This window comes from Tinamus guttatus, unplaced genomic scaffold, assembly GCF_059628265.1.
Source record: "Tinamus guttatus ecotype Peru unplaced genomic scaffold, ASM5962826v1 Tinamus_guttatus_pri_ptg000296l, whole genome shotgun sequence".
In the NCBI taxonomy this organism is placed as follows: Eukaryota; Metazoa; Chordata; class Aves; order Tinamiformes; family Tinamidae; genus Tinamus; species Tinamus guttatus.
The window spans coordinates 329,306-339,466 of record NW_028288830.1 but is presented as its reverse complement, the minus strand read 5'-3'; positions in this window follow the sequence as shown (position 1 = coordinate 339,466).

Genomic DNA, 10,161 nt, shown 5'->3' with positions numbered 1-10,161 from the left:
GCATGATTCATGCCTGGGATTTGGTTGCCCTCATGTTCTCATTCAATGCACATTTGGAAGAAAATGCCAACGTGTGGGGGAGACTCTGGGATTTTTATTTCCTTATTGTATCAATAACTAAATATAAACCAACACAGGGTTTTAACCTGCTTCAGACAACCCCAAGGCATAGAGGCTGGCTATAGAGTTAGTTCATAGAGAGAAACAGCTTCAATAACGAGCAAGGAGGACAATTCTTGCTGCCTTCTGCTTGCAGCACGAGGTAAAAGGAGCCTGAGCTTCAAATCAGGGAAAGGATTTAACCTTGGGTTTTCCAGTCTCACTGGATGTGCTTTCCCTAGAGGGTAAAGGAGCACTGAAACAGGCTGCCCAACCCAAATCCTTGTCTTTTAACATCAGGAACAGCCTGCTTTGGGAAGGGGGCACATCTTCCAGATCACAGCTGGCCTGGATATGCCACGCTACAGGAACCCTTTTTCCCCATGCCTTTCTCAGCACAAAATGAGCCCCTCAGGTGCTCCTGATACCTGTGTGGCCAGAAGGCATCAGAGCTGGTACAGATAAAAACTGCTTTGGAATAGCATCGTTATGCAGGATACCTGTGTTTTCCCTGTGCAAAGCCTGATGCAGAGGAAAACAGTGCTCCCAGGCAGTCCCACAGCATAAAATTGCTGCACTGTGACTAAATAGCAGTGCAAGGCTCTGCTAATGTCCACGGCATGGCTGGCAATGAAAAGCAAAGCATCGTCTCCTCGTTTTACCCCCAGCACATAATATTCTCATGAAACACAACGCTTGGCTCTCTGGCTAATTCTACTAATGCCCTCAACAAAGCAGCGGATTATTTAATCCCTGCAGTAAATTAACACCAGGACAGCAGTTATTAAATTTATCCTCTTCTTGCCTTTTTGAGGCAGAAAGCAGCAAAAATGAAATTTTTGATGCCAAAAAATCTGAAGTGATGAGTGAGGCACCTCTTTCCTCCCTAAATATAGTTGGATCAGTTTAAAAGTCAAGATCTTCGTTGTTATTAAAAATAGCTAATGAAGTGACAGTATTTGCTCAGATGCTGGCTCTCCCATGTGGCTGCTCTGCCAACCAGCATCACACATCATCAGGAAGTCTGTAAATGACATATGCAATGGCATCAACCAAGCAAAGTATGAGAGAATACAACTATTATGCAAGAAGATATGGCAGAAACAATGATCTGCTTCATTTTTCCCTTTTCTTTGCCCATTAGGTTTGGATCCATAGGCCCAGGTTTTCCATATTTTCTCCATTGAATTCTGAGATTATCACATAATCACCTGCTTCCTAGAGGTGAGGCTAGGAGGTAACTGCACAATTCCTAGCATCATGAGAAAATCCATCGACGCTCAGAAATGAGGTGTTTCTGGGCAAGGGAACTGAGAAGGAAAACTGAATCTCCTGATTTCTAGAAATGTGTGAGAACCAATGAAACTTCTACCTCTCTCCCAAGACTTGCAATTGCAGAGGCTTGTAATGGATCCAGAGAAATAAAAAAGCCTCTGGAAAAAAATTGTTTTCCCTTTGCATGCCAAAACATATGCCTTTCGTTAGCCCTCTGGCTATCCCATGTGCTGCAGAAGGGGAAACACACTCCGGTGATTTCAGCACTATTCCTTGGTCTTGCTCATGTTCACATTTGAGGAGCAATCTCCAAAGAGATAATGCTGGCTTGGGAAGCACCATTTTCTCCTGTATGCCTGAAAGCCACAAAGTGTGTGAGAGAAAAGCTCAGTCTTTCTGTCACCTGCAGTGAATTCCCCTTCCTGGGAGACACAGGTGTTCTTGGGTGCTGCTAATCTTCAAGGCAAATGTTCTTCCCCTTCATCTCAGAGGCACTAGGAGCTGGAGGAGGCCTTGGCCTCTGCGTGGTGAGGGGGCTCACACGTTATCTGCCAATGCTGTCCTGAGATTCCTCAGCTTCATTTTCCTATAACTCATTTTAAAGATCAATAAATCATCCCGCACACACTCGGCAAGTCTGCACATGGCAAATGGGAGAGTGAAAATAAGAGGCTGCATTAAAACATTGTCTAGGACAGCTTTTCAGAGCTATCCTCATTAAATAGAGCTTTGTGGGTTATAAAATTAGGAGAAGGTCCTTCTCCTGGAGGCTATATAGGGTGGTCACAGGGGTCCTCCTTAACACAGGGCTGTTGACAAGAGTTTAGCTAGCTCCAAAGGGAGGAGAGGAAGGGAGAGCTCAGCAGTGAGCAAGCTGGCCAAGGTCTCTTAAGACAAACCAGCATTGTAGTGCGAAGACTGGAGGCCACAGGGTAGTCAGCTCAGGCCAAACTTCTCCAACTCCTGCGACAGCAAGAAGACTGAACAGGCCTTCTTGGCTCTTTCTTCTTCCGTATCTCCTCAGTTGTCTTGGTTCCTTCTCCTAATCAGGATTTATACATGTGGCTTTGTGGGAGGATCTTTGACAGGTGTCAATGCCATGTCTTAGTCTTGGCAGGTCCTATCCTGTTCGATAGCAGGTTAGTTGTTCACTACAAGCTTCCCTTAGGTCCTGCGCCTGCAGATCCCAAAGGGGATTTTAACCTTACCTCTAAACATCCCACAGAATGGCAGTCTCTTCGGTGTTACAGGGCCAAGACTTTTGCCCAAGTATCTTTATTTTGAGTCATATTTTACAGGGCTATCTTGTCCACCTGAGAAAAGAGGTAGCCTAGTGAATGGCCAACAGAAAACAGGTACAAAGCTGAGCCAGAAGGTTGTGGCCAAACCCACCTTGCTGCAGCATTTACCAGTCATACTTGTGGCTACATCCACCGTCCTTTCCTATAGACATCCTTCCACCTGCAGATGCTAGATGTGAGGAGGAGAAACATCAAAGGGGACACAGTTAATAACTCCAGAGGGTTCCTGAGGACTCATGAGAAAGACAGGAGATCTCAGGCCTCCTAGCCTTCACAATACACAACAAAGCAATGTTAAAATATTTGCAGGTGCCTCTGTAGACCCAATGACCAGCTGAAAGCTGGGGACGACGTAACCCCAAGATGTCTGCTCTGGAGAAAGGTCGGGGATTATTAACAAAATCTTCTTTGGGAGGATCCTAGCTTGAGCCTTCTCTGGAGCCTTCCCAGGGGTGAGTTTTGGCTTCAGTCTGCAGCTAGGACATCAAGGAACTTAGTTACATGCTAATGAGGAATCACAAGTGGGAATCAAACAAGGGTCTGTTCAGTGCCAAGGATGGGGCTACTCCGTGCCTCCGAGTCGTGCTTCTTCCCTCGCCAGCCTGATGCTTTGTATTTGTGTGGATGAAACCAGGCTACGAAGTGTTTGGAATGACTGCTGCATGCTTGGGGAGCACTAATAGCAATGACTGTATTGATCTAATTGGCCTGTGAAGCGTGGTTTGGCAGCCTGTGCCTGTTTCCCCTACAAAGATACAGTCGTCCTGTGACTGACAGCTCAGGCCATGAGCTACAAGGTGGGGTATCATCAAGATTTGTGGTTGACAATGTGTTTTTGTTGCCCAAAGGGTCCTCAATGGGAAGTCCCAGGCAGGTCAGCCTGTGTTGGGCTAAGACCCATTTCTGCAGGTGGCTGCACATTGTTTTGCCAATTAAAAATTAGTTCTTGAAACAGAGTTCTTAAGAATTCCCTGCTCCTGGGCAAGGCAAGGCAAGTGTGAGAAGGGAAAATTGCACAGGCAAAAACCAGGACCAAGCCCAGGAAACGTGTGATCTTTTCCCATCTCACTTGTACCCACTCAGTGCATTTTGCAGAGCCATGACAATGTGAAGGAATTTATCTGAGCACAGAGGATCCAGTTCAAGGAACCTGAACTGTTTTCCCGAATCCCTCGTGTCTCCTCCTGGTGCTGCGCACCCAGGTCAGCGCATCCGCTGGGATGCTCAGCCCTCGGCCATGGGTGTCTGGGGATACGTCCTGGGGGCTGCAGTGTCTGGGAAGCGAGGAGGGGATCAGCTCCTTGCAGGGGGCTGCATTTCTGCAGCAGCAGAGCTGGGCACACAGGTCTTTGCAGGGCTGCTTTCACCGTGCCTTCTCCTGCAAGCAGTTGGCTGCTTCTGATGCTCTCCATGACCCAGATGAGACCTGCAGGCAGCAAGGCGAGAGGAGAGCCTGATTTTTGTGTTTTTGAAGCCCAAACAGTGCAGCGTGGTGGTGAGAGGATGGAGGGAGCACAGCTCTTATCTGGCTGCTCTGTGCAGCCCAGTGCTGTGAGTGTGGCTGGTTTTGGGACTCGGTGAAAATAATATCAGACCATCTCTGCTCCCTCTTGCCCACAGGCTGTGGAGCACACAGAGGTGGGAGATAAATGGCAAAAACTGAGGGAGAACAGGAGAGGAGGGGATATGCTTTGACAACAGGTTGCCGTTTTTCATGCTTTATAGTGTGATGGCAAGGAATAAAAAGGAGTTAGGAAAGATTGTATGGTTATTCCCCCAATAATTAAAATGCAGAATTTATTCCTCCTTCCAGGGAGTTTCGCACAGAGAATTAAAAACAAGATTAATGAGGTGCCTAATGGTTTGTGTAGCCCCACTCAGAGATAAAGCAACTGTTTGCTCCTCGTGTGATTGGATGTGTGAGAGCAGCCAGTTTCTCTCCAGATGATGTGCACTGCTACCAGTGACAACTGCAGATGGACGTTTGTGCTGTTTGCCAAGCTGTTGAGAAAAACACAGACGCAGAGCTGAAAGAAATGCATTGAAACTCACTGCCGCGAGTCAAGGATTTGAAAACAAAAGCTCAGGGATGGAGCCACAAACGAGATATGGGAGTGAAGAGCGAATGTGCTAGCACTGCTGGACGCGGCTCTGATGGCAAAGGTTACCCTGATGGAGCCAGGATTACAGCCCATAGATTGAGATGACACAGAGCTGCTGGCAAGCCACCACCCTGTCATATGAGGCCACGGTTCCACGTGTGGCCTTGACAAGTAATATAACCGCTTTGCAAGTCTGCCTGCATCCTTGACAAGTAATAAAAGCTTCTGTTATATAACCACGGCATGTGCTCCGAGTGGATGTGTTATCTCTCCTGTGCTCTCTCTCTCTACCCTCCTGTTTTTTTTTTAAGGACCACCCAGTTAATGTATTCGCTTCCAAAACACTTGGGCTCTGTGTCAAAACCACACGCTCTCCGCAGGCCGCCGATCAGGGCTCTCCGTTCCAGCTCCAGACGCTGCCGCCCTTTCCCAGGCCAGGCTGTGAGCAAGCAGCAGCCCAAGGAAGCCCCCTGCAATGGCCAGGATCGAGGGAGGTCGACGGAGGAATTAGAAATGGCTGTCTGGCTCCAGCGGCATTTCGGCTGCTTGTGTTCTGTCTCTCCCGTTTCCGTGTTCGAGCTCTTTTTCTTGCCAATATTCCACACTGAAGCGCAGTCTGTGGGGTGAGCACTGCACACATCTTGTGTCAGCAGCACAGCAGGCTCCTTCTCAGCAGCGTCATCTCCTCAGCTCCGGCCCTGTCTCCCTCGCTGCCTCCTGCCACAGCAGGACTGCACCATGGGCTGAAACCTGGGCACGCGGCGGAGCCACGGCCTGATCCCCATCCGCCTCCTGCTCCCTATAAATTCCTTGATAAAAGGACTCACCCAGGGCTTGGGGATCCTCGTTGGTGGCAACAAGACAGGTAGCACATCTGCACTCTGTGGGGTTGATCTGCTGACCTTGCAGAATCATAGAATTACAGAATGCTCAAAGTTGGAAGGGACCTCTAGAGACCATCTAGTCCAACCCCCTGCACACGCAGGGTCACCTAGAGCACGTGGCACAGGACTGCGTCCAAGTGGGTTTGAAGATCTCCAGAGAAGGAGACTCCACAACCTCTCTGGGCAGCCTGTTCCAGTGCTCTGGCACCCTCACTGCTAATTTTTCCTTAAGTTCAGGTGGAACTTTTGATGTTTCCGTTTGGGGCCGTTTCCTCTAGTTCTCTTGGTGGCCACCACTGAAAAGAGGCTGGCCCCATCCTCTGCACTCCCTCCCTTGAGGTATTTATATACACTGATTAGGTCCCCTCTCAGCCTTCTCTTCTCCAGGCTGAACAGGCCCAGCTCCCTCAGCCTCTCCTCACAGGGCAGATGTTCCAGGCCCCTGATCATCCTCGTAGCCCTGCGCTGGACTCTCTCCAGCAGCTCCACATCCCTCTTGTGCTGTGGAGCCCAGAACTGGACACAATACTCCAGATGTGGCCTTACCAGGGCTGAGTAGAGGGGCAGGATCCCCTCCCTCGACCTGCTGGAGATGCTCTTCTTAATGCACCCCAGGATCCTATTGGCCTTCTTGGCCATGAGGGCACACTGCTGCCTCATGGTCAACTTGTCGTCCACCATGACACCCAAGTCCTTCTCTGCAGAGCTGGAAGAGGAAACTCAGCCGAAAAACATTCCCCGCAATGGGCACCCACCTCTCCTGGTCCTTCAAAGCACAGTGAGACCCCAAACGTGATGCACATCCAAAGCTGGTGCTTCCCTGCTTTCCCCTCACGACACTTTTCCAACTCTCTAACACCCTCTTCCCTTGCACCACAACACCCTGGGCAGCCTGCACGCACACAGCGGATGGGGAGAACAGTTTATTCCCTTGCAGCAACCTCTCACATAGCTTAGGGCTCTTATCATGTCTCCCTTCCGTCTTTGCTTCTAGACTAAACAACCCCAGCTCTAGCAGCCTTTCCTCATAGGTCATGTTTTCTACACCTCGGATCACTTTTGCTGATCTCTCTGGACCCTCTCCAGCTCATCATCATCTTTCTTGAAAGGCGGTGCCCAAAATTTTCCGGCTAGGGCCTTCCCAGTTACAAGGAGCAGAAAGATTATTTCACATTTCTTGTGGACAGCATTTGAATTTATACCTCCCAGGAGAGGGAGAGAAAGCCAACCTCTTCTTAGCAGCAACGCTACTAACTCATTTATAACACTGCTTCACAATCAGGTTCCCCATTTCTAAGAATCACAAATTATAGTGTTTTAAGGTTTTTTTTGTTTTGTTTTGTTTTAATTCTGGTCTCTCAGGAAGTGCTGGCTTCAGTCATTCTGGTGTTCCCCACACCTGAGAAGGCCAGACCCAAGTGATCCACCAGGTTACACAGTGCAGAGATTGCACATGGATAGAAAATAAAGCTGCTCAGAAAATATCCAACTCCTATCTCGAGGGAAAAACTCCAGAGAAGCTCAACAAACATTTTTTTCTTCTCGTGTAAAATCAAAATTCTCAGAATTCTGGGCTGAAAACTGATTTTTTTTTCCTTCCCTAGAAGTGTTCTGCAGTGTCTCATGCCTCTTTCTGGGCTTTGATCTAGGTTCTCCAGCCAAATCCCATCCCCCAGGACATCCTGCTGCCTGCCTTCTGCTGACCACGCTGTTCCACCAGGGAAGTGTCTCTGACAACCTCGAGCCATGAGAGATGTCATTTCTTGGCATAAAACCATCTTTCTTAAAGAAACGTGTGAGATCCAAAAAACAAACAAAAAGCAAAGCGAAACAAAACAAACAGAGAAAAGTTGCTCGAAGGTGCCAAGAAACCCACTGCAGAAGACAGCAGCTCAGCAGGACACGTAGGCAGATGTACATGGTAGGTCCCACCACTCTTTGCTGAGGGAAGGTTGTACTGTTCTCCCTGCTGAATGTTGGGGACAGGCAGCTGGTGGCCACCACCCTCATCCTGCCCTGCATCCAACAGCAAAGCAGTGCGAGCTTAGGGATGTGCTGTCTGGCCACTGGTTTTGGAGCTTGAGGTGACACGAGAATTGAGGGTCTCATCTTGGCCACTTGTCCAAACAGCCATGGGAAAAGCTAGTAGCACATGAAGGGCAAGAGCTCCAATGGAAACACACCTCCCAGGGTAACCAGCATCCTGTCCTGTCCTGCCTACCAGAAATGCAATGGAAAAGGAAACAGTCTGCCCCAGCGCCCATGCTGTAAATCCAGCAGAAGACGTGTTTCCTAACTGAGGGGATTTTACAGTCCTTAAAGTAAGTAGTAAAACTTCAGGAGGATTTTCTTGTGGTTAAACACTGAGGTCTGTTTTGGCCAGGCAAAGTGGGCTTTGCTCTGTCCTCCTGATGGAGTGGAACTGGATTTATTGTTATTTATGTTTTGGTTTAAGCATTACTGAGAAGGTAACGTTAGTCATAACGCTGGCTCCCTGCATGGCTACCCTTGTTTTCCTTGCGTTTCTCTTCCTGCCTTTAGCTGAATTCTCTTTGACACCAGCCATCAACCATTAAACTGCACGTAGATCATATATTGTCAGGGCCTGGCAGGGCTCGGGGTTTGGCCGCTCTCCACTCCACAGCTGTTTGCAGAACAAACTGGCCTAGCTCGAAGGAGGGTGGTCTGTGTCCTTTGAAGCACAACCAGGCCTTCTGCACGCATGTGAGATGTCACGAGCTCTTGGCTCTTCCATGCTCAAGTAGCAGTTGGGAATTGGCTGTAAAACCATCTTGTTGGATGAGGCTGCATGGAAAAGAGTTAAATGCAAGACCACCTTCCCTGACGTAGGTGTTTCGTTCTTAGACTCCACGTGTAGCCAAGGGAGAGAAACAGGTTCCTTCCATCTAAGACTTGGCCCACCCAAGATCCATCATCTATGGGGCTTGCAGGATCATGCCTGGACTTGGGGGAACTGAGAAGGACCAGCTCAGACTTAGACATCCAGTTTTTAGGCAGATAAAATCAAGAGAGAGCAATTTCATCCTGAGCACTGTGTTGTGCAACTCCTGCTTCCTATGCAGTTTCTGGCTCAGTTTCTGTTACATGTAGGCAGGAGCACCACTAATTGATGCAGTCTCAGGTTGCTCCTTTTCCTGGTTGTTTTAGGCCTCACTAACCTTTATCCTTAATTCACTCTCTCACCTCTTGCAGACTCAAGAGCTCTTCTCCTTATGTGTATGTCAGTGCGGATCTCACTTCTAGCACCACAGCCATCTCTGCTGCTCGTCAGCCACGAGTTTGCTCCTGCATGTGAAGGGGTGACAGTCCCTCTCCAACGCTGAGGACAGAGGGTGCCCACATAAGGCTCTGCAGACTGGAAGAAAACTCCAGCAAACATCTGTCCAAGTTCCCAGGGCATGAAAGTCCCTGGTCAGGTCGGTGACAGGGATGTCCCAAGCCACACACCAGCCGCCTCCCCTGAGGTTGTCTCCAGCTCTGAACCCCCAGCAGCTCTCTCACCATTGAACCTTCTCCGAGCGGCACCGCAGCCGTGTCCCTGTGTCCAGCACAGCTCAGCAAACATCTGCAGCTTTCCTCCCGGAGCCTCTGTTGTAGACAGGGACTCGAAACACATTTTCCAAAACAGATTACTATTTACTCACCCGAGGCAAAGGAAAATACTCAAACAACAAGCAGCCTCCTGCTTTGCTCTTACCCAACCCTTCCCTCTGCTGGCATATTCCTCTCCAAGTGCTGTAATTCAGGATGGGGAAGGCAGTCTGCCTTGGTGTGGTTTTTCCTTCTCCCAGAACTCCCTCAGCACAGTGATCCCATATTCCCCATGCCAAGTAACTGCTTCCCTTCCTCCCTCAACCATTGCTTAATATTCCACTGGTATTAGGAAACCAAATGAAGAAAGATGCTGTTACTTGGGGCTGGGTAAATAGACCTCCCCTGAGCAGTGTCCCAGACCTGCTAGACTGTGCTGCCCTTCACCAGTGACTTCCAGACATATTGGAGGGATGCAGCCTGTAAATTAAAAATTGCTTTTCATAGACCCAAAATCTTTGGGGGTGCCTGGGATCACATTGCAAGGAGTTAGGAGACGGTCTTATTTTACTATCATCTCACCCCTCGGCTAGTGAAAAGACCCAATCCAAAATACTAGCCAAGCTCCAGTGTCTGCTCTTATAAGTTTTCAATTGTAGGTTAATAAATTAGAAAAGTCGTGCTGGTGTTTTGGAACAGACTGAAACAGCCACATTAATGTGTGATCTAAGAAGTAAAATCAATGATGTGAGAGAAGGGAAATGTGGAGAGAGAACAGATCACATGTGGGAATTGCAAGGAAGGAGGTCAGTGTCTTTGCTTTTGCGTGGAAAGCTGCAGCATCGTCAGCACGGCCTCACGCTGCAATTCCCAAGAGCTGGAACTCCCAAACCGCTTCCCAAAGGTCCCCAGGCTTCCTTCCTCAGCTGGAGAGAGCAGCAGGGTCCA